A 25,567-nucleotide genomic window follows, 5' to 3' on the forward strand; every position below is an offset into this window, starting at 1 on the left:
ATCAGAGTAGCTTTTGTAATAACTATCAACAAAAGCCAATGTCTAACACAGCATGTTTTTAGACATGGCCAACTAGATGCTGCAATCGTAAGAGTGTAATCATTTGACAACCTGAAAATGCAAATTATATAGATAAATGATCCAGGAACATTGCCACGTTTTTCATGTAAATACCTTCCATGTTTGGTATTCACCAAATCCTCTAATGAAATTCATAATTATAATATGCCCTCTCAAGATCACATGCTGTTTATTTCCCTTTCATGACTTGCAAAATGACTGAACCTGCTTCTGTTGGTTTCAGTGATGCATTTGAACCCCCATCTGAAGCTACTCCAAGTTCAGTAAGTGATTCCAGAAGATAAGTGGACTATCTTGTGTTTGTGTATATCTTGTTATATACACAAATACACGCACATACACATCCTTTTTTCAGAGGTATACACGGCATCTTACCTCAAAGTAAAATCCCTCACCCTCAATCTTTTTTTTTAATAGCAGCATATTTTATTTGTATATCTATCTGACAAGAAAGGGATTTCACTGTGTATATACATACACACGCAGGGTGTGTGTATGTGTGTAAATATATATAGATATAGATATATAGTACACTTCTCCATGTGTGTGGCACTGGTGTGCATGTGTACACACACACACACACACTATATGTATGTATACATGTGTGTATACATACAGAGAGAGAGAGAGAGTATACACACATGTGCATGCGTGTATACTATAGAATATATATACTAGTGACTAAAAATGGATTTCACTATGAGGTAAGATACCATGTTTGAGAAACACTGTGTTTGAGACACCAAGATGGAGGAAAAAAGTGTTTCATTTATAAACTTACGTGGAAGCAGTGATGGAAGGAATCTTTTACTTTCTCACCAGAAGAGGTAGAACTCATCATGCCTGTAGTCACTTGGCCTCCACTGTAGAGTAAAGAGGTGGCCCAGTCTGCACACCATGGAGGTATTCTTCCCTCCAGCCCCAATTCAGGACAGCATGCCTATTCAAGAGAGCACTTACAAGCTTTTATATACTTTCTGTGCGGGCCGGGAGCAGTCCGAGGCCCTTTTTTCGCGCGGCGGGCTGTGGCCAGCAGCCCGGACACGCCGGGTCGGGGAAGGCAGGCAGCACGCTAGAATTAGGCACGGACGCTTAATGGTTGTTTAAGATTGTTTACTTACACCGTAGATGGTCGCGGTGCAGGCTGGAAAACTTCCAGGAATACTTCGCTTCAGTCCCAGTTTAAGGACTCGGACAGAGCTCTGGATTCACTCAAAATTCATTCACACGAAGTTTGTTAGGCTCCATGGAACTTGTGCGTGCAGGGAAAGGGTACGTCGAGGATTTCGCTTGGTGACGGGGAGAGGCTAGAGGGTGATCAGACCCCTGATGCCTTCTTGATATTCACGCTGGGTCCAATAGGCTCCGCAGCACTTAGAGATCTTCACAAAACGTGAAGTCTCCTCCTCCTGATGTTCGTGGAGTCCTCCAACTTGGGCGGAAACCACTCAAGCCTCTTATACGGCTAGCAAGCCAATCGCTAGCTGCCACGTAGGAATAATTTAAAACTGACCAATAGTGGGGCACGAATCTAAATACAAATGGCGGGAACTCCTTGCAATGTGCATTTCTGTGCTGCACCGAAGAAATGCACCCTGCAAAGAAAGCTACAAACAGCGGGAAAATAATTTAGCAGTGCCGAAGCACACACAAACAAAAAATCACACCCTTGGGTTGTGACACTTTCCTGAACTGGCATCGTACAGTGGTGAAGAAAACCACCACAAAGCAGTCTGACTTGGGAATCCCCATGCAGCTAAAGTGGCAGCTAGTATCACATGTCTGTAAAGGGCTTTGGGACAAGATTTCATCATTATTACAATGGGACAGAGTGAATTTCTGGCCTGTTTTAATTCCCATTCAGCACTCCTGTAACGGAAAGAGAATGCCCTAAAAGTCTTTGTCAGAGGCCAAGTTTCAATCACACTTTTTTTTCCTACACATGAACATATGTAGTAGCTGTAGGATTTTAGGAGAGTTATGTCCTCATGCTTTTACATGATTTCCACTTAAATCTGAGAGCTGGCCTTAGATCCATTCAAACATTGGTACATGTGCCACTTATACGCTAATTTTTGTTTTATGAATCAGGAGTGAAAGAGCAAAGTCTTTGTGATGGGCAATAAAAAATCCACATTTTTTCACTTACAAAGGTGTAACTTGTTTCCGTTTAAACAGTGTGCTGGAGTTGAAATAAAAGCATGAAATGTCTTATCTGAAAAACCATTTAAAAAGGGTTGAATATTATTATTAAAAGGTAACTTTATTTCACATCTACCAATTGTATATAAAACCCTCTTTTCTTTTTTTAAGAAAGTTTGCTTTTTAGAGAGGCATCGATAATGCATAATACTGCATTTTATGCCATTTTTAGGAAAAATATAGTCTACAAAAGCTTCCAGGTCTCGCAGTTATGCTGACAGCTGTCAGTCAAAATGTCTCACAGCTACCCTACCGTGTCAGCCATCAGCTAACCCACACTTTCCCAGGGACATCTTAGCATGGCATCTTTGTTCTGTTTTCAGATAAACAGATCCAATTTCTCAACAAACAGACTGCTACAGTCCTTTTGATAACAATGTAATAATTCAAAACAAATGATTCTAGGCTTTGATGATAGCACTTTTATGGGTCATGAAGAAATCCTCCCACCAACATCTGTTTGATTTTATCTACTTGAACTTTATCCTCCAGTTGAAGATTTATAAGCTGAAATCATCCCAGCCTATTAAAGTCAGACTAATGTTAAAGCACTAACACAGAGAATGAAAGTGCATTTCACAGTCATCTACCTTTTGAAATCCTGTCGGGGGGGAAAAGATATCAAAAGTTTTGAGAGATGTATGTTTAAATATGTTGGAACTCTGCATTCTGCACAAAGCCCTGCATGACTGGCAGATGAAGGAATCAAACTGTTGCATTACAATGAGAGCAAGCTGTCAGAACCATTATTTAGAAAGACAACATGAAAAATACAGATGTTGTTTATATTTAAAGCCTGTTTTCTTAGCAAAAACCACTATGGGTGATGGAAATTCACTCCAGATTGGTCTCGACCCTCTTTCTTAATATCCTTGTATGCTGTAAATAAAAGCATGACGGCATAGCTATTAGAATCACTTCTTAAACAGATTTTTAAAAAATCCAAGCTCAATTTTGTGAAGAGAAGTTTCTTTTATGCAAATTCTGATAAAATATGCTAAACATGATTGTTTCATAATTACTAAGAGAATCTTGTTTTCACACTGACTCAGATGAGGCCCCTCGCTATTTAGCATAACCAGAAGTAGGCACTTTGTTTTATAAAGACACAGTATATTTTTTTTTAAGTTTCCCTTCTTGAGTAGTGTTTTTCCTGAACAACTGGCCATGTTCTGAAGCTATTCAACATGAGGCAGGAGAATGTGTATCTTGCACAAGACATTGTCAATGTTTGTTTCAAATAAGTTGATATGAAAATTTATCTCATCTATGCAAAGTAAAAAACTGTGTTCATATCTTGTGGTACAAAACTTGAGACAGAATTATAAATTCAGAGGTTTTTTTAATAAGCTCATATTCAATAGAAATATAATTTTCCAAGAAGCTTAACTATATATATATATATATATATGCTCACCTATATGACTGTCTGCATTTTTTGTATGAAACAACTAAAGCTACTTTACACATGCTAAAACTATTTTACTACAGTAGGAAAAGATGACCCCATAGATTAGTCTATGCCCTTATCACTGCTAATGTATACAATACAACTGGAAATCACGCTAGCACAGTTCTGAGTAAACTGTTTGAAAAGACCATTTCTTTGCCCATCTGAAATAGCAAAACACACAATAAAACTGCATTTCCTAAAACTAAAAACCTCTGGTTAAACAGTAAATGCTGATTAGCTCTAAAATCAAATTTACAGAGTCAGTGATCAAGTTAAAAGACTTAAAACAGAAGGTAAAATGGTATATAAAAAAGGAGGCGAACAGACTCCCTTAAAGTAACATAGAGCAAAGGCAACATCCAACAGACATTTCTCCTTCTCCATTTATATTTTCTAATCAGTTCACAGAGTTTCCTTAAGGGACAAAGAGTACAGGTGAGATATAAGTTTGTTTGAGAGCGTTAGCTGGAGAATGGGTGCAGTAGCTTAGTGGCTTCCTGACTAAAGACCCCAGGCCCTTCCACCTTCCTCTGGAATTAAGAGTGGCAAAAGAGAGCTACAATTTTTTTAACAAGTAGATATGTGCAGGCTTTGATACTTGTGTTCTAAACATGGTGCTTTTACAGTGCCAGACAAGTTTCTTGGGCCACATACACAGTAATGGAAATATGATATTCATCCCACTTTTGAGAAGTTCTCCAGATAATTATGAACTGGAGAAACTGGCTTTAGAATGGGAAATGGTTTCCAAGGAAAAGAAACTATGTCAGAAGTGCATGCTTTGAATTGAGCAGGAACATTAATGAGAATGAAAAAGAAAAGACCAAAAAATCCCACATACCTTCCCTTTGACTCCGTCTGTTGTATGACATTTACCAGATGAGTATATGTAAAGTACTCTGTAATTAGCTTCATCTGATCATAATAACTTTAAGGAAACTTCAAAAACTCTGCTAAAACTCAGAAGCCAAAATAATTTGTATTTATTTTAAATAAATCTGCATGTTGCATCAGCGCAAATTATGCTGTTGTTTAGTATGAGGCAAGAGCAGTGATTCTGTGGTGGTGTGGAACTACATTTCAGATGCGAACTACACTTCTCTTAAGTAAGTGGCTCCAGATCCTCCCAGTTTCTAATGATAAGGGATTACACATCTATCTTGTATACCTTCCAGATGTTCCAACTGCGTCATACAAGCTAGGTACCATCTCACAGGTCAGTTGCATCCAAAGCAGGCAGGAACTAAATATTAAAAGGGAAAAAAAGACTTTTCTAGAATGAAATAACAGGTAAAAGTACCAAAACCCCACCTGAATATGGGCCCCCTTCATGCGTTTTGTAGTCAGTCTCATGCAAAACTTCAAACCTCCAGGCTCTATCACATGTCAGACCACTACTGATTACACTCAGACAAGTGCATCCACAAGGGCTCCAGGTCCGGGAAGGGGAAAAATCTTATGTTTAATGACATGGTGGTGACATCTATTGCAATATTGCAGTATTTCTCATCAGTATATCCAATAAGGCAAAATTTAAAAACTGTACACTAGCCTTTACACAGACAGATACATCTAATACTGCATGCAGTCATTAAAACATATTATAGCAACAATTAATGTCTATGGAAGATACAAATTAAAGTTAGAATGTTTTGTTTATTAAAAATCCAAATATTTAACATATAGGAAAATCAACACACAACAAACACCCTAGGGACAAAGTTACTGTTTTGAAAAAGTTACTGTTGCAATCAAGCTCCTTCACGCACTGCAAATTTCATTTAAGTCTGCTAGACCAGCGAAGCCTAATGCTGTGTCTAAATAACATGCATGCACACTGGAAACACACACACCACACTCAGAATATGCCCCCTCTTGTTCCCTCCACTGGAGTGGTGAGCATGGAAAATCCAGGCAAGGGCTGCTGCACTCCTGCCAAGCAGTCCATGGCTGGGGTCCCATGCAGGTGGGAGAAGGAGTTTAAACCCCCTCCCTCCCCTCTGCCTCAGCATGCTGGTCCTGGCCTATGTCTGCCCACACCCCTGCCCCCTCCGCTTAAGTGGCAAGTGAAGAAAAGCCAGGCAGGGGTTGTTCCATCCCTGCCAGGCAGACCCCAGCAGAGGTCCCATGCAAGAGGGACCCCCTGCCTCATTCTGCCAGCCTGGCCTGGGATCTGGCCATGCCCCCCATCCCACCTGCTCCAGCAGCAAGTGGGGGAAAAGCCTGTGAGGGGCTGCTCCGTTCCCACAAGTCAGAGCTTGGTTTCCTACCTCCACCCCCTTCTCAGCCAGATGGAACAGCAATAGTGCTCTGGCTAGGGACCAGCAGAATGGGGCCAACTTTGCTCTGTTGGAGCAGACAGCACAGCCCAGCCCAGGGCTTCAAAGCCTCCTGGGATGCTGGGGGACTGTGATTTAACTTGAACCAGGAAGGGGTCTGGGACAGAAGTTCCATTAGTTGGTTTGACCAAAATCAATTAAAGTCTGATACTACATTTATCTTAAACCAGTTTTGGTGATTTTGAAAGTGGTTTATGTACACTGAATTTCTGTTCTGTTACAGTCTGAAACTGGTTTCTGATCACTTAAACCAGTTTATGTGTAACTTCTGTCCCTAGCCTTTGTGTCTCAGTTTCCGTGATCAATATAATGGAGAGAACACAATTTATGCATCTTAATAGAGATTTGCAAATGAAAAACTCCATAGAAAAGATTATTATTAATAGGCAGAATGCAAGAAATCCAAAATGCTTTATTTAGGCACTATTTGTAAATACAGTGTGACCTGAGAAGCAATTGTTTGCCAGTAGACATAAAAATACCATTGAGATGTTCAGATTATTAGAACCAAAATCTGAAACTGAATCTATCATCAGCTGTGCTAACAATACATTTTCTGCCAAGTTGCCACGGGTGACAGAAATGCATGATGACAGCAATAAATAATTTTAATGTCTGCTGATAATATCATGAAAAGAACACTATGATACACTGACATCATTTAGAGATTTACCAGCCATTATTAAATGCTGTATCGTGCCTCAGCTTGTCAGCTAATAATAACACAGTGTGTCGCCATATTTCCATCCATATGCGTTTATGCCTGCATAAGAGAGATTTGTGTCCTACATAATTTATCCAACTTCTTTGTTACTTAAAGTAATTTAAAAATAATTATGCTTATTTATATACTGATGAATATAGGCCAGATCGTGCACAACCAAAACATTCACTGAATGATAAGCACCTCTTTAGCATTACTGAGGACAATTTTAGCATCACTATCCCTATGACATCTGTTTATTCATCCTAGATCTCCTAAAATAGCTAACATAATTATGCTAATCCAGGCCTCCCTTTTTCCCCACCCACTCCATAGAGCGCAGCAACCAAATACGCACATGTTTTACAACAAACCAAGAAGTGGAGACTTACTAATTTTTTTTCGAAAACTTGTAGTTTGAGAGTTGCATAATAAAACTCCTTCAAATTAAAATATTCACAGAACTGTCTGTCCCTGTTATTAGCTATTATGTTGGGGGCGGGGGGGGGGGGGGAATGCAAGTCTTTTACCCTGGATTCTAAGGTATAAAATTAAAATGTCATTATATTGCTAGAATTTAGGTTTTATAATGTAATATGGGGGTTTTTTTGCAAATTGCATACAAATATAATATTCAAGCTTCTTGTTAATTAAAATGAAACTGACTAGGGATGGGAAAAAGGGAAGGCTGGGTTGGCATCCTCATTTGAACTATTTAAAAGAAGAGGTACAAATTGCCTGATGTCAGAGTGATAATAATATATTATTGTTCTCAGTATTAAACAAAATAAGTGCTCATTACAGCAGAAGCAATGCTTATATTCATTCCTTCAACTTTGTTATCCAAGCTTAATGCAAAAAAGAAACATTTATAAATAGCAAAAAGTAAACTAGTGTTTATAATTCTCTTTAATAGTTTAAATTAATCTGTAATAAAGAGTTCTAAACCTGTAGATTTTTAAAATATACTATCCTTTTAAGATGTGACATTCAGCTAAACACATCAACACTGAAAGGGCTTTGGAAAATTACGTAAAGGTTTCTGGATGCACAACCAATTAGGCATTTGCATCTGCCTCTCTAACTCAGATGTCACTCTCCTTCTTTTGCCATGATTACAGACCTCAACAACACTAAAGCAGTTGAATCATTGTAATCAAACATGTTTGTCTATAAAAAAGAAAAAAAATCCTACTTTTATATGCTAAACAACTCAGGCATAAGTTCAGGCATAAGTGTGGGGCTAGTATACTACCAGCTTCCTACCTTAATACCTCACTACAATGGGCCAATAGTAATACTATTAAATACAGGTGTAGAAATAGACATAGATAGACATGAAAAGTAAGCTTTACTGTGGCAGACATAACCTTCTCACTGATCTTGTGCAAGAGACAAATCCCACCCTTTAATTTACACTTTGAAAAACCTTCATACTTAGGCACAGTAGGCACATCTGCATGTTCATTAATGTGCCATAGTTATGGCACATTAAGTTTACTACTTGGTTAACCAAGTACTAAATCAATGCACAGTAACTTGAGCTACTGTACAGTAGCGCCAGCACACGGGTTTTTTGTGACACATACTGAGCAGTAGCCTAATACTACTGTGCAAAAGTGTATTAGCATGGTGTTTGCCTGGCACACTACTGTGCAGTGTTATTAGGCTACTGCGCAGTTAGCATCTCATGTTCAAGTAGATCTGCCCAGTATATCCCTCCCTCCATCCTTGCTTTTCACCATTTTTTCCCTTTTAAAAAGCATGCAGAAGTATATTACACAAATTGAACAAGCTGCATTTCCTTGCAAGACAGATTCCACACATACTAGCAGTGAGCAGCACAGAAAAGAGAGTAACATAACCCTTCACTCTAGTCAAAGATAAAAGGATGTTTCACAGGATGATTAAGAAACCTGAAGTAAATAAAAACATAGCAAATTATGCTGTCTCAATAATTAGCTGCTATAAAAAGAAACAGTCTCCTCACTGCCTCTAGTACATAACTAAAGGATTTACAGCTACCAAGAATACGAGGTGGCAGGACATGGATCCATTTCTCCACTGCTCCTGGGAAGTCAGTTGCTGTGGAAAAAGGAAAGTGTATAGGCCTGCTGTTCGTACCTTCTCAGTATAGAGAGTTTGCACTGAACTCAATACAGGCTGCAGTTACAGGACCTGCTGCTAAGGTGTCTGAATAACATTTGGTTGTACACTTTTATTTCAAACAAAAACATTTTGTTTACTTGCTGAACAAATCAGATCAACTATTTCCGGGGTGTCCCAAGATGACACATCCAAATTCTCAAGTCAAATTATCTTGTAAAGCAAACCTGCTCTTGCTTCAGAGAACTCTGAGCATATGTGAGCAGTGGTGCAAACAAACTGGTTAGTGTTGGGAAACACAGAGACAACCACAAAAGCAACCCAAGGAGAAAAAAATTAGTTACTCTGATTATTAGAGCCTTGTGGGAAATCAGCATCCTGCAGGCTTCCCCAGGCCTGGAGAGAATAAGTTAATGAACTGTATGATACAATTAATACATTTAAATAACAGTCAGACATAAGTAGAAGCAACAGGTCCTCTAATAATCACTAACAATGAGACCCTAGTTGTTCTAGATTAGCCTGAAATCCTAGTCCTGATACCTACCTTTGAAGAATAAAAATTATTCCCACACAGTAGTTAAATCTCTAAGGTTGAGGCTCACTTAACTAGCTACTTAATTACACAATGCACCCCCTTTTTCAAGGACTAATTCATACTTTTCCTTAGAGGCAGTACTCCCAGCAGCAGAGAAGCCATTTTTTTTTCACTTTCCTGCTTTCCAAGTGGGCTCCCAACCATAGTCACGCTGGAACTGGGAAGAGAGACAAGCTGTCCATCAAAGCCTCAGTGTGAGAGTCCCATTGATTTCCAGGCTGCTCTTAGCAACCACAAAGACTATGGTTATCAAATTAGAAGTGGGAGCTCAGTAACGAACATTTGCAAGTAGCTTCCAAATGATGAACACTGCTCCTACCCATTCTGAAAATTGCTGGACCACTGAAAGCACAATCCTGGATCATATCATCCATGCTGGGTGCTAACTGTGGCAAAAAGTAGGTGAAGTCACACATCTGCAGCAGCAAAAAAATGCAAAATTCACAAATTCATCAAAAAAAAGTCCTGAAATCACATTATTTTTTATTCCTTGTTAATTATGACTTCCCTATTTCAAATGATTTTTAAAAAAACCTTTTCCACATGCTCCATTATGCTACAAAGAGAAAGTTAAACATGAAAATTTAGTTGAATGAGTTTGCTCAACAGTAGAGGTTACAAAAAGGGGTTATGAAAAACTTGTCAGATTTTTGAATTTCATTGTTACAAATGTCACAGTGATGACAAACATACAGTCTTATGCCAGAAACTTGTTTTGAGTAAGGAAAATATTCAATGTAAATGGATTATTCACCTTGTAATTCTATGCTCATATCCTGCAATACTCACAAACTAAATCATCAGAGCTGCAATTCTTTTACCATCCTCTTTCCTTCTCTTTATAGATCAGCAGCCTGTGCAGAAAAAGAATTTTAAAAATAGCATTTTGGATTTTACTGTTTTAAAGTCAATCAAATTAACTTAAAAAGGAGTAGTTGAGTTCATTTGCATTTGTTTGACATGACAGAAAAAAAAACACTATACTCTATCTCATTCCATCTAAGTATTAGCCAGTTAGAAAAGCATGTATGGAAAATATAAATGAAAGTGAAGGGGAAAAAATCTCTACTACTGTACTTTTTATAAAACAAGAAAAATGTTTTGGATACTACTAGGGCCCAGACCAAAGTAGAATTCGGGATCCAGACAATCCATTGCTCCAGTCGTGATGGACAGTCAGTTGATGAAGGAGGAAAGTAAGTGCCATGGTCTTTAAAATTTCAGAGTTGCATCTGGAAACCTGATCCAATTTTCTGAATTTTGCATGCAGTTGGGTCAAATCCCTGAAAGACCCCAGTTTCCACATCTGGGCTAGGTACAGACAGTCAAAAAGCCCAAGGCTAAATCAGTCTTTGGAGGTTAGTCTAAGTTTCACAGATTAAATTGAACCAGAAGTGAACCTTTAAATCAGGAAATATAGCCAGATGCCTGCAGTGGCTCAAGCCAGAAGCTGGGAGGTGCTAGAGTACTTCCTCTTCCTGCTGCTCCAAGATCTATGGGATTTGCAGTCCAGAAGTACAACAGCAGGACTCTTCAGGGTTGCTCATCACTTCCTCATCCTGCTTCAGGTGCCTCTGGAATTTGTAGTCCATAGTTGCAGCCAGCAGTAAGTCTGAGATGAGGAACAGGTGTTTAACCCCTCACTATGGCCCCAACTGGGGTTTGCCTGGGGGGTGCGCAGTCCCCCACTATAGACTGGGCTGCATCCCCAGCTGGTCTTGCCCCCCCCCACACACACACCCCATTGTCAGCCAGCCCTAACTGCTCCAGCTAGGAAACAGAGGGGCAGGGCCAGGCCTGCTCTCTGGAGCAGACAGTACAGCCCAGCCCATGGCTGGAAAGCATGCTGGCAGGCTCTGATTTCACTTGAGCCAGGAAGAGGTCAAGGACAGAAGTTTCATAAACCGTTTTTACCCAAATCAGTTAAATCTGATACTACATTTAACCAGGTTTAGCTTAAACTAGTTTCAGCCATTTTGAAACTGGTTTATGTGCACTGAGATTGTGTTTTGTTATAGGTTTAAACCAGTTTCTGATCATTTAAACTGGTTTATGTGTAACTTCTGACCCTAGCCCAGAGGTTTTAAAGGCACAGACAAACTAGGGCCCTTGCTCTCTCTTCCTACACTTGTTGTTTGTATCCATAAGCTTCTGTTTTCTCTCAGGTTCTTCAGAAGGCTTCCCAGACTCCTCTATCTACAATCAAGGTAGTCAGGAGCCTCCCTACATGCCCATACAAAGGTAACTAGCAAGAGCAAGACAAGGGGGGCTGTCAGCAGCCTCTACTGTAGAGTCTTTGTTTAGATGCCAGGGGACTGCCCAGACTTTCTGGAAGTTATTCTTTAGTGCACATTGTATACATACTCAGCAGGAGAAAACTGTATTCTCCCCTTCCTCTCAGCACATGTATGGAATAAGTCAGAGATGCAGTGGAAGAATCACAAGCTGGTAGACCTTGGGGTTGCTTGGAAAGAAGTATGCATTTTTCACACAAACTTTCTACCATTTTGGTAGGGATGCCAGATTTAGATTTAGGACCAGACCTCTAACAGCTCAAATCAGTAATCTGAACCATAAAGGAAAATTTTCTGCCCAGCTCCTTTTGTATTCTGGAGCTGGCATAGGTACAGAGGTTAACAACACCCTTACCAGGGATTCCCCAACTTAATGTCCCCAGCTAGTGTAAAGATAGGCTACTATCACTGCACCTTCACTGCAACGATCAACATAGAAGAAGAGGCTGCAGCACAACCTGATCTGGGTGACTCCAGCTGACTGAGAGTCCCTGTGCCTAAGGCTAAGTACAGACAGTCAAAAATCCTGAGACTGAATCAATTCAATCTTTGCAGGTTAGTCTAAAATGCACAGATTAAATTGGAACAGAAGTGAACAGACATTGTCCTTTGATTCAGGAAATACAGCCACATGCCTGCAGTGGCTCAAGTCAGAAGCTTTTGGAGATGCTAGCACACAGCTCTCTGGCTGCGTGTTCACTTCCTCTTTCTGCTGCCCCTGAGGTCTGGAATTTACAGTTCAGAGTTACAGCAGCAGGACTCTGCAGGGTTGCTCATCACTTCCTCTTCTTGCTTCCGGGTGCCTCTGGGATTTGTATTCCATAGTTGCAGCCAGCTGTAAATTTGAGCAGAGGCAGGGGTGATTAACCCCCCTCCTTGGACCCAGACCCCAGCCAGAGTTTGCCTGGGAGGGTCAGTTCCACCCCCCCGCCCTGAACCCCCAGCCAGTCAGCTAGCCCTCACTGCTCCAGCTAGGGAGCAGAAGGGCAAGGCCAGCCCTGCTCTCTGGAGCAGACAGCACAGCCCAGCCCAGCCCAGGGCTGGAAAGCATACTGGGGGCTATGGTTTAACTTGAACCAGGAAGCAGTCTGGGTCAGAAGTTTCATAAACTGGTTTGACCCAAATCAGTTAAGTCTAATACTACATTCAACCGGGTTTATCTTAAACCAGTTTCAGCCATTTCAAGAATGGTGTATGTGCACTAAATTTCTGTTCTGATACAGGTTGAAATCCATTTCTGATCACTTAAACCGGTTTGTGTGTAACTTCTGTCCCTAGCCCAGGTGAAGAAAGGCACAAAATGGTTGGTGAAGAATCACAGAGCCATAACACCTCCCAAAAGCTCCCACCCCTGAACATAGTAGAAAATCTAACCCATGAATTTAATGATTGAAGAACTATGTAGTGTTCTGGCAACTCAACAACTGTTTTGCTTTACAGTGCCAAACCTGTCATGACTCATGAACATTTATTATTTTCACATGCAAATTGTGACAGAATACATACAGGAAGAGTTGGGCCCAAGCCATTTGAAGGACATTTAAATACTATGAAATGACAAGGTTCCATTTTAATAATTATCACAGATCATCAAGACCAACATTTTTTGCCAAACTAGTGAGTTCTTTTGCTGATCTGCTCTAAGAAGAACAGAAGCAGAAATGAGGAAAAGCTGAAAGCTTCTAAAAATTATAGCATAAAAGAAGCTCAAGTAAAATGCTTTTTTCTATTCAGTCTATCAGCTAGAAATATGACACCGTATTGCTCAGTACAATTTTGATCAATTGTTCCAAGTGCTTGGTTCTGTGAAGGATGCCAGGCAGATATATTATTCTGCATAGGTGAATTGCTTCTGTGCACATTTTCCTTAAGATTCTGGAGCTCTTGGATTATGTTTTGTAAATCAGTTAGCTTCCTAGCCAGAGATTAAGGTAAATTCTGCTAAGGACTAAAAGTTGACTTAGAGCATTAAGAAGGATTAATGTTTAGCTGTGGTGAAGCTGAAGTACTAGGTTAGCATGTTTACGCAGTGCTGTAGATCACAATTAATCCAAAATTAGTATAAAAGATCAACAGCAACTGCTCTTGCATGCCAGCTTGGCTTAGTCCTAAAATCAAGACTTACTTTGGGGGCAATCTGTGTGCAAAGTTGCTGTGCGTCTGTCCTAATAGGTTTAAAGCTTTCAGAGGAATCCATGCATTTTAAATCTTTAGCTTCCTTGCCCTCTGCTTTGAGGAAATAAATGTAAAAGTCAGCACTCTAGACGCACTTCTGCTTTTTATCTATGTCACAGATCCATTAAAGTATGCTGGGTCTATAAGTGAACAAAAGCAAATACAATTTCCCGCCTCACAAAGAAAAGATGCTGAAAATATGTCCTTTTTGCTCCCCCTCCTCCTCCTCAAGGATTATAATAGGATTACTGGGGCATAGCATAGCCTTCATGCCTTTTAAATGAATGTTAACAATATACACATACACACATACACATGTATCTATATGGTATCATATTTAAGTGTGCAGTAAACTGATTTTAGGCAGCATAACAGAACTGGTTTTGATAGTAATATGGAACGTTATTATTTAGACCTTTTGTACATTACAGTTGTAATGATAAATTTAACTACTTCCCCCCCTCACCCTCCCAATAAAAAGGGGAAAGAAAAGTACCACTGTTTTTATATTTCCTACAAAGACCAAGCTAGGGCTATCAGAGGAAGAATGCAAGTAATTCCTTTGGTATGTTAGGGCCATGTTCTGCCACATATCTGAGGTGTTGCTTGGAAAAAAGTATGCATTTTTCATACAAGTTTTCTACCACTTTGGTAGGGGTGCCAGATTTAAATTTAGGACCACACCTCTATCAACTCAAATTAGTAATCTGATCCACCTAGGAAAAAATCTCCCACCCAAAGAAGGACTGTAGTCTCTTGCATTTTCACTTTGCCTTAGTATCCACAGTTCTGCCTGATGTCTCCAGACAGGAGCTTGTTATAGCTTGGCCCTGCTTGTCCTAGATGTGAGGGCTGGAGAGGGCTGAGAGCCAAGAGATATGAAAAGGCTATGAGAGCACAGCCAGAGGATCAGAAGTGAAGAAACAGCTTTAGGGAAGAAACAACTTGCAGCAGGGATCCTGGGCAGCTTCTGTTGGGAAGAGCAAGGAAAGACACCAGTGGGGAAAAATGGAGTGGCTACTACACAAGGCAAAGAGGGTGTTTGCTGATCCCAGAGCAGGGTGGACAGCCCAAGGTAAGTAACTCAGGATGGGAGGAGGGGCTAGTGGGATGAGGAGGCATGCCCAGGCTGCGGGGTGGGGAGGGGCTGCTGGAGAGTTTGGTGGGGCTGTCAGGTCTGGGAGGAAAGGGACTGGTTTGGGAGGTCATTGGGGGCTAAAAATAACCAAGTCAGGTCTGGGGATAGAAATGGCACAGCCTCCGGGCGAGGGCAGGTGGTGGGCTTTCCCAGCCCCAAGACTGTGCTGTGAATGTGTACAGATGTTTGCTAGGATGGGTTAACACTTTGTATATCAGGTCAACCCTTAATCGATTTAAAGTTAGTGTTTACCTCCTAATATCAACTTAGATTGGGCACACTACTTTTGGACAATTTAAGCCCCGTGAACACCTGCATGATCAGGTATTTAGATAAATGTAACACTTGTATATACCCTTTGTGTTCATTTCCTGTCCTCATGACTTAAGGACTGCATGCTTAGAGGGAGAGCACTGGGTAAGGGGGCACCAATACAGCCCTCTATGTTGTTAGGTAAGTGCAAAGGGGCCAAAGCACAGGTGTAAAATGGCCCCACAGCCCCCAAGTCAAGCTAACTGCATGGTTTTTCTTCCACAAATGACTCCTTGTGACTCTTACTGATGAAGACTTGCTTAAAAAAGGGAGGAAATCCATTACTTTTTTTCAAAATGTATAGTATTGCTTTTGTTAAAAAAGTTCATTGATTACCTCAGGGCTTGGCAGAGTTGGTTAAGGAACCCCAAACCGTGGCAAAAGTCTACTACTAAGAGGTTCATCTCCTCCCTTCATCTCTTTTTAGATAAGATAGCCATTCTTAACACTTTGCTCTGCGCATTAACTAAACTGAACCCAAATAAGAGAGAGAAGTCAAAATGTTATCATGCAGCTTTTTTTGCACAACAAAAAGCAGCTGCTCAATGTTAGCTCCATCAGCCTACATGAGTGAAGTATTGTATATCTCCTTCCCTGTGAACTTTTCTCCATATTGCAACTGCAGCTGGCAAACTCTTGCCAGGACATGCCCAAATTTACTATAATTTTTGGTGAACAGCCTGCTTACATCCTGTAGGTCCTAGATCTACACCACAAGTCATTTCTTCAGTGTGAACTGTCCACAAAGGGTAGTAAAATATGCACTCTTTCCTAGCTGGCAGTATTCAAACTGTGCCAGTTAGTACAAATGGCCAAATATACCATATGACATTTCTGTTCCCCAATTAGACAAGTAATTGTTAAAATGATGGAAAAATAACACGTACATCTTGAAGCCCAAATCCTGCAGTGAATTCTGTCGTAGGTACAATGCCTTTCTGTGCATTCTCTAATGTATGACCAGGACCTAGAGACAAACATTGTCCTCCAGGGATCATGTACTCTGTTTATGTGATCATCAAGTTTACTCTTTAGAACAGGGGTGTCAAACATACAGCCAGCCATCCACATGCAGCCCACAGAGCCTATCTGAGCCACCAGAAGTTGTGGGGAGCATGGCCTGCCACAGACTCTAGGGCCCTTTGGCTCCACTAGGCATAGTCATCACCAGCAATTCCCCGTGGACCCCCACAGCCACACCGCTTAATGCTTAATGCCACTACCGTTGCCACGCCACCACAGTGGCCACTGTGGCATTCCTCAGGCCCCAGTCTGAATCCAGCCACAGTACCCCAGGAGTATGAATCCAGCCTGGGGCCCCAGTTGAGTTTGACCCCCCTGCATTAGAGTATTTGAAGAAAGCAAATAGAAGAGAAATGTGAACATGAATTAAGTAACCTTTTTCACGAGTTCAAACCAACATTCATTTTTTTGTCTTACCCTTGGACTGCTAAAAACACCCTGTGTTGTGTAACCTTGCCCCATTTGAGGAGATTTGCAGGCCAGCATATGAGCTTACACTTTCTCTTCACTCCCTCCTGAATACTGAGAAGAAACCTTGCTTTTCTATTTGTATGAGGGAAAGAGGACCTCTTTCTTTCCTCATCCTCACACAGCCATCTAGAAGAAGGCAAGATTTATTTAGCCCTAACTGGGCAGGATACATTTCCAAATATGATATGCATGAAGCATTCAGGATAAATCCTGACATAGTTTAATTAGTTATGTAGATTACAGCATAAACATTATACCTTGTAGGTGGAGAGCAGTAAATGTTTAACAAATGCTGTTCTGGATGACTTTTAACCCAAAAGTTTTGTACCCAGGAAAACTCAGATCAGAACCAACATCTGGTTTTCAAAGAGGTCTTGCTTTACCCGATTTTACAGCTGGGTGAATGAAGCAAGAAGAGGTCAAGAGACTTGTTTAAGGTCACCTAGAGTTAATGACTTAAAAGGGTTTCAAATACAAGGGGGAGCCTCCTAAGTCATCATCCACTAGACCACACTGTCTTTGCTTACGGTGTCCTCTCTTTCAGTGCGTGCATGTTTCTGAGCAGAGTTCTACTTATTGTACAGTATTTTGATAGGTTCACAAAACCAATTCGAATCTTTGAAAAATAGTAGGTACAAGGAAGAGAAATGTGGTCTTTAAGATCCCTTTCAAAATGTAAGTTTCTCTGTCAAAGTTAATTCCTTAAGTGAGTTGGGCATGGCATTTATGCTCCTGTCAATTATTGTTCAACAGCTCCCGAGCAATGTGTGCAGAATTTGGCCATCTGAAATCTGCCTCCATCTACATATATTATTTATGCTGTAATTATCAAAAGATAATGATTTATTATTGATAATTCCTTTCCTTTGGGAGTAGATATTTACCCATTCCTAGCAACAGAAGCAAGTGCTCTGTGCAAAGAGTAAAATACTTTGTTACAAACATTTAAAATTTGCTTTGTTTGCTTTTCTAATATTATTATTATTATGCATGTGGCTTTCCTATAAATCCAACTGTGAAAAGAAAAAAACTATTTACATTTGAAAAAAGAAAGAATGATACTTAGCAAGTTGGACATTTCTGCTGTCTTTTCAAGGAATGGTTAATGAAAAGAAAGGTTTAGCAACTTTTGTTCTCAAATATGAACTCTGCTTGATATGCATTGCAACTAAAGGTTACAATAACTTCTAGTAAAGACTGCTTCTTAAGCTCCGTGCCCACCTAGGCATTAGACAACTTGATCTCTTAAGTGTAAGTATGCTATATTGGCAGGTATGAAAATTGAAAGATGCAAGTCACTATGAAACCGTTCCAGGAGAATTGAATCCTTTTGGCAAATTACCTTTTCTTTGCATAATCACATAAAAAACATATTTACACCGCTTCCAGATTAAAAATTCTCAATGCAAAGCAAAAATACCCAAAAAATAGGTCAGATTTACTCAGCCTTCAAAAATCATGACAGAGGACCCCAAATCATCATTTTTAAGTTTTTTTCCAAAAGACTTGTAATAAGTTAAATTTTTTTTTGGACCATTCCCTTTGCATTCTGGTTTCTGACCCTGTAGGGTGCATTCAGGGCATGCGTTTCATGCTTTTCTGATCCCTGAAAAGCTGAAAACTCACTTTTTTTTGTCTAATAAAAGCCAAGATTCTCACATAATCACTTGCTTCCAAGAGCTGGGGTTTTATTGAAAAACACCAAATACATCCAGGCATGCAATAAAATCCTGAGCTGGCAACTAGCTGCAACGACTGTAGCGCAAACACTTTTGCAAAGATCACAGCCTTCAGTCCAAACTTGCTATGAAATTTCAGTCCTTTGACAAACTAAAATTCCAAACGCTGTTATGTATTTACTTCATACAAGAACGGCTTTCAAGGCACTAACCTCAATCAGAATGTTTTCCATTTTGCAACTGGCTGCTACAGCTTTTTCGTAGAGACAAATGTTCGCAGGCATAGCTTGTCACTACTAGTTCTGGGAATACTATTTAAACTCAGTAATAGCTGTAGAAATCAAACTAGACAGCTTTTAAAAGGGTTACAGTACCTGCAAAGTCGAAGAAGGGACAGCTCAATATGGAAGAGTTACAGGAAGCCAAAACCCCTGAAGCAAAACACTTCCTGATCTCCAAAGCTGTTCTGGGGACCTGGGCCTAAACTTCCAGATTTAAAGAGACAGAGGAATGAAAATATAAATCAGTGGCTTTGGCCCCAACTTGGTGCACAGTAAACACTTTTAAAAAGAAAGCTATATTTTAAATGAAAACGTATAATGTACCAGTACAGTATCCTTTTTATATTTCACTCCTCCCGGTCCAAACTGTTTGACAGTAGGAACTAGAAAAAAGAAAACTTCATACACTGAAGGAGTAAAAATGGAACTGATACAAGAATCTAAAGCAAATGCAAGTACTTAGCTGAATCAGCAAAGCATGTAAGCACATGCTTAAGTTTATCTCTACTCAGCCAAGCACTTAAGAATGCGCTTAACTTTAAGCACATGGCTTACTTTCATTGACATCAATAATACCTGAGCATGTGCTTAAAGTTAAACAAGTACTTAAGTGCTTTGCTGAATCTGGCCCTGAAACAGTGTTCATGAAGTATGATATAATTGTTTAGATAGATCAATTATTAGACTCAGCAGAAGAGTACGCAGATGAAATGCTGTGGCAGGCAGGAAGTCAGATTAGATCAGCTAAAATCCAAAGCATCTCAGATTGGTCCACAGGACCCCCTCACTTTCTTTGTAGCTCCTGGGAACAAGGGGGTGTTGTGTTCCAAGACTGTTGTACTGTGAAGTCACGGCATAGAACAGGTTGACAGAAATAATATGCAAGGCTCCCTACTGCCATAAAATGTCATGCCAAAAGCAGGGCAGTGTGGCACTTCAGAGACCAATTGGCTCAGAGAGGGATAAGTTTTCATAGAGGACAGCCCACTTCTGTGTCACATAGATTCATTATTGTACAATGTGCATTTTAAACTGGAGTCATGCAAAATAGTAGCTCATAAGTTTCCACTAGATGGTACCATAAAATTCCATCCAATGTGTTCACAATTCTGCTGCTGATTGGGTTGTATGTTATTTGTTTCTTAGCTCTTTCAGATAACAAGATGAGTCTGATCCATCCCACCTCCCCCAGCAGATCACACCTGCCCCCATCACTCCTATGGATCATGCCTGTCCCCCCATCAATCCCATAAATTGTGCCTGCCCCGCTCCCCACTGTGGATTGTGCTCGACTCCCCATTGCTCCTGTGGAATGTTCCTGCCCCCGCCCCCATCACTCCTGTAGGTTGCACATGCTCCCCCGCCATAGATCACGCCTACCCCACAACACTCCCGTGGATCATGCCCCCAGCAGAGGCAGTGCGGGAAGCAGATTGCAGTGCTTCGACAACACTGTCACCTCTCTACAATCCCAGCCCTGGTCCTGGTCCTGGCCACTCCCAGACTCTGCTTCCTGCCCACCCATAGCCCATCCCATCTGCCTGGCCAAGTGGACCTTGCTTGTGGAGAGCGCAGGCCAGTCTCTATGGAGATCCCACTTTGTGGGGATCGTTGCAATGCTGGGGCACATAAAGCATCCCACAGGAGTGTGGGGGAGCCCTCCATGTGCTTGGCGGCAAACCCAGAAGTGTACCAGAAGTAGGTCCAGTTCACATCCAGGTCTGCTGGGGAGCAGGCTGGGGGGGCCCCCCACACCTCCGCAGCTTGGAGATTGGCCACAGGGGGACCCCAGGTGCCCCCCCAGACTCAGGAGGCACCAGTTACTGGAAGTGGACTGGAAATGACTCTGGTTCACTTCCAGGTCTGTTGCTGAGTGCAGTGGGGAGCCCCCCCATGCTCCTGTGGGATGCTCCATGTGCCCCAGCATCGCAGCGCTCACGAGCCCCTGCTACCTAGAGGTATGTAAAAAAAACACATTTAAAGCTGTCTCTATGTCTGAATCTCTCCAAATCAATTCAGAGAGTTCTGATTCAATTCAGAGAGATTAAAGGGTCCTCTGATTTGATTCGGATTCGGAGATTCAGCCACTGAATTGGGCCAAATCTCCACCAAATCGAATCAGGGACTGAAGCTTCACACAGCCCTATTGGACACAGCATCTAAGCTGAATCATTTCATTCCAAAGAGAAACCCAGATGGGGCAGAGTTGAAAGTCGCCTTTGGTTTCCCTTCACTGTTTTGCAAAACTTTGAGGGGTGCCTCAGGTAGAACAGTTAGAAAGATTTGCACCCAAAACCCACCGCCCCACCCTTCCCCTTACTCTTGAAATTCTAGGAGTAAAGACAGGCATGTACAAGTATTCAGCACGTAAGGGTTTAATTCCAACCTATCACAAACTTCTTGTGTGATCTAGAGCAAGTTAGTGCCAGTTCTTCTTCCACCCTTTAGTTTATTTAGAGTACAGTGCAGAACATAAGAGGCAGTGACTGGTTTTCACTCTATACGCTATATACAGCATCTAGCACAAAGAAGTCTAAATCAAGATGAGGGAGCAAGGTGCTAGAATGGCAATTGGTTTTTGTCCCCCCGCCCCCTTAACTGGCATGTCAAAGCCATTTGTGTATGTTCCTTCTATGTTAGTTCTTAGCAAGTTGGCTCCAATCCTACAACTACTCAAAGGAGCTTCTTCATCCACCCAGGTCCCTGAACCCAGTAATTCCCAAAGTACTAAACAGGTCTAAACTGAAGTTTATACTGACTGGTAGAACTGCTCAGAGATTCACTGTAGAGCAACACATATGTCCTCCTGGTCCTGTCAGAGGCTAACCTCTCTGTATATGTGATCTCCAAAGCTTAAGAAAAGATTCTAGGAGGTTGAAGGAAAGAGTTGGATGCTGCTGTATACCTGATGCATAAACCTCTGGCTCCTGCTTATCTACATGGTGTGATGTCTGTCCTGTGAGCACTGGGAAAGTCTGGGACTTTTCTATACCAGTTAACTATAAAGTTAACTCATGCTTGAATACTTATGATCTGAGACTTCAGCTGTCTATACATTTGGAAACATTAAAAAAATTTTAAAAGATCTATACATGTAACAATCCATAAGAAGTGTCTCATCAGTCTAAAAAGTCCTCCTGCATATTTTTAAAGTATGTGGTTTGTGTGACTTTATTTCCTGTGGGATAACCTGTGATTTTGCCAGCCATTTAAAAAGTGTAAAATGCTTGGATTTCCTGTTGACATAACTCATAGCCTAAATGGCAATATACTTAATTCATGCTGAAAGGACCCAATTCTGCAAGTTGTTTGCCATTTAAAATTCATATTGGCTTCCAGCTCTTGGCAAGATTGAACCTAATGTCAGGAACAGGTTCAACATGTTATTCTACCATCAAAACCACTTATTACATATGTACCTCAACATATGTGAGTTTTTGTTTGTAGTTTATTTACTGCTTTTGCCAAAATGAGATGATAAAATGAAGAAGAAAAAATATATATAATAAAATAACATTTATATAATTTATATTTGTTGCTAAAATGTGCAGTAAGATTGTCCCTTCTACCTGTTTATACTTCATTAAAACAGAACAAAATGTATGTTGATATAAAAGAAAAGATACATGAAGTGGTAGACAATAAAACAGTAGCATTCTATTTGATTTTGGCCATTATTCTTTGTGCAAGTAATGCACATATACCTCAGGAATACAAGAGAGACTCTTGACGAGTTTTTATTTTAATTGCTAAAATCCAGATATGGTAAGGTCCTGACTTTGTGTATTTCCAGTTCAGTGCTCTGATTGTACCCATTACAGCCACCCACCAGCCCTGTGTGAGATAGCATCTCTTAGGTACATCCATGGATCCAGGATTTTGTAAAGGGGTGGGAGGGAAGTGTTCAGGATCAGCGATTGGAAATATAGTGGTGGCTGTAGCCTCACTCCCAGCTTTTCCCCTACTTCCAGGGTGGGAAGACAACACCACTGGAGCAGCAGCTGAGGACTTGTTTTAAATCCCTAAATTAGGTAAGAATCTCCTCTCCCTTCCCCTTGGTGCTCAGTGGCAAATCCTCTCCCACCCATCTCTGCTGCTGTCCCTGGCTGATGCAAAGTGGGAAGAGCTACAGAGCCACTCCTGCCCTTCTCCACCCAGACTGCACAAGTTCAGCTGGGAACATCAGTGGCTGTCATTCCCGCGCCGTGACCGTACGCTCTGGCTGGCAGGGAACACCCAGGGAGATTGGGCTTGGAGGCAGAACCTGCCTGCTGCTGTCACTGCAACCATCTCCACCAGAGTTCACTTTCCTGTGCAGCCAGCTGGAGATGGACAGGAGCAACTCTTGAGCTCCCCTGGCTTCCAGGTCAGTCAGAGACAGCAGCTGCAGCAGGTGGTGGAGGAGGGAATGGGAGAGGAAGGGATGTGTTGCTCAGGATGGGGTAGGGGCTGGGGGGCAGGTTCTTACCAGCTTTGGGGACTTTGAAAAGTCCTCAGCTGGTGCTCCCAGTGTGGTCCAAAAGTAGGGTGCTTCCACGCCACTGTACCCTCTCTGTATCTCCCCCTGCTAAGGTCTGATTAGGATACAACTAGCCTGTGGAAAACATGGCTGTGCCACATTGTATGTGCTTTATCTTGGAGTCTGTGCCATGAAACATTCTTGGAGGAACCTACTCCTCTGCTCCACTTCAAACTCTATGCCAAAATGCATCCTTGCAAAAATTATAGAGTTGGTTTCAAAATGTATTGTATGTGTGTCTATTACTGAGTCCATGTTAAAATTGCTCGCTTTTATAAGAAAGAAAAAAAGTTATTTTCTAATTGCTGGTCTAGTAAACTCACCATAAGATCTGAGAATCACATCAACCATCCTGTAAAGAAAGATTCTGTACTTAGGGTTTGTGGCTTCATCAGGTGCTGCAAGAGATAAACAAAGCAATTAACATCACAGTTACAAACTATACTCACAGTATATCTATATATTAGGTCTTTAGCTGAAAGATCCTACAGCTGTTTAATATAGCACCTTCCTCTTCCCTGACCCAACCAGCTAGAGTAGGAACAAAGAAGATCCTCTCCACAGGACCTTCTCCTTTTTGTATGGCAAAAGGCAGTGTCAGTAGGAAATGCAAAGATACCTGCTCTGCTGTCAAAGCCAGAATGCAGTCCCTTTGTCTCAAGAAGGCAAGTCCCTACTTTCATCCAGGGGTGTTTGAATACACACCTCTTGAGAAGATGCAAAAGCAATAGCTACTCATTGGGCACATCTAAACATGCATTTGCTCCCAGGTGGGTTTACTCTAGAATATATTACTCTAGGGTAAACCTACCCTCGGCAGGCATCTCTCCAACCTGTTCCCAGCCCCAGCTCTGCAATAATGATTATAGAGATGTATCTGGGAACAATCTCCCGAGCCCCTGCTCCACTATTCTAATTGGGGAGTGGGGGCTGGGAACTCCCTGCTGCTGGGTCCTGGGGGCATTGACTTTGACCAGTCTCCAGTGCCCCAGCAACAGGCAGCTCCCAGGGGCAGGGAGCAATTTCCCACTGCCTGCTGCCCAAGAACAAGTTTGTTCCCAAGGTGTCTATATGTGTGCTATGCATAGGTGTCTATACGTTTGCACCTTGCGAACAAGGTATCTATGTGTGCACTACTGTGTAGTTACTAATCACAAGTACATTTACCACTTGCATTTGCAGGTGGCAAATTTACTTGCAATTAGAGCCAATTACTGTGCAGTAAACATCTGCACATGTAGACGCGGACACCTACTGTGCATTAGTTAACTCTACTCCATAGTAAAGTGTCTTGTGTAAATGCATCCATTGAGAGTGGGATAAAGAGGAGGGAGGAAAGGATCACAAAAATTACACAAGAAAACAGGAGTCATATTTATTCATGCAAGAGGGGCCAAACTGGCAATAGTGCTACTAAATCAAAACTGCTTCCAGTATTGAAGTGACAGAGTAAGCCATGGTGCAAGGTACTTATCAAGAGCATGAAGAAAAAAGATTTGGTTAGAGCAAGTCAACAGCTAGTATTAACTGTGAAGTTAAGAAGTATGAGTTTGACATTTATCACCTACAAAATTATCTATAGGTTATCAAACTGCTACTTATGCTGCAATTGATCTGCTAGTTTAGGATTTTGTGGCTGGATTTCCGGTCACAAGAAACAGCTGTGATCCAGAATTTTGGACTTGACTTTTCTTGCTTTTCCCCATCACTGTTGAAGTTTAGAGCTTAAACTTCTAAACCAAGACCACAAATTTGAGTAAAGTCAAATATTCTAAGGAGACACAGGCTCTGTTGCTTGGATGAACATCCAGCCACCACAAAAACACTGGTAGACCAACTGATCAGCTAAGCTCTATGGGTGTTTATAGATGTGCTCTGAGAGGGGGAGGAGCAGCATTTTAATTAGCACAGTTCCAAGAGCCACATTATTTAAAAGCACCCAGAGTGTCACATGTATCAGGATCCTGGTGCTGAAAAATGGTGATGGGGCTCTTTGAACTAAAGCTTGTTGAACGAGCTTTAGTTTAAAGTGCCCCACAACCATTTTGCAGCGTGGGGACACTGATACACATGATTCTGGAGTCTGCTGGACCACGCTAATTAACCCACTCCAGCAGACTCAGTTTATCGAGTTTGCTCTGACATGCTGTAATTACAGCATGTTGTAGCAGCCTCCCTGCACATGCGTAGGAG

The 25,567-nt window shown here is 41.3% G+C and overlaps 1 long non-coding RNA gene across 1 annotated transcript; it reads right to left on the bottom strand.

Moving 5' to 3' along the window:
- Nucleotides 1-1,177: 1,177 nt before the first annotated feature.
- LOC109286311 (uncharacterized) lies at nucleotides 1,178-19,199 on the bottom strand. Its single transcript, XR_002094314.2, has 3 exons — nucleotides 18,949-19,199; nucleotides 10,237-10,336; nucleotides 1,178-4,979 (listed from the first exon to the last, which is right to left on the bottom strand). It is a non-coding gene; the product is annotated as an uncharacterized LOC109286311 (long non-coding RNA).
- Nucleotides 19,200-25,567: the final 6,368 nt, after the last annotated feature.

Source organism: Alligator mississippiensis, chromosome 2 (assembly GCF_030867095.1).
Source record: "Alligator mississippiensis isolate rAllMis1 chromosome 2, rAllMis1, whole genome shotgun sequence".
Taxonomy (NCBI): Eukaryota; Metazoa; Chordata; order Crocodylia; family Alligatoridae; genus Alligator; species Alligator mississippiensis.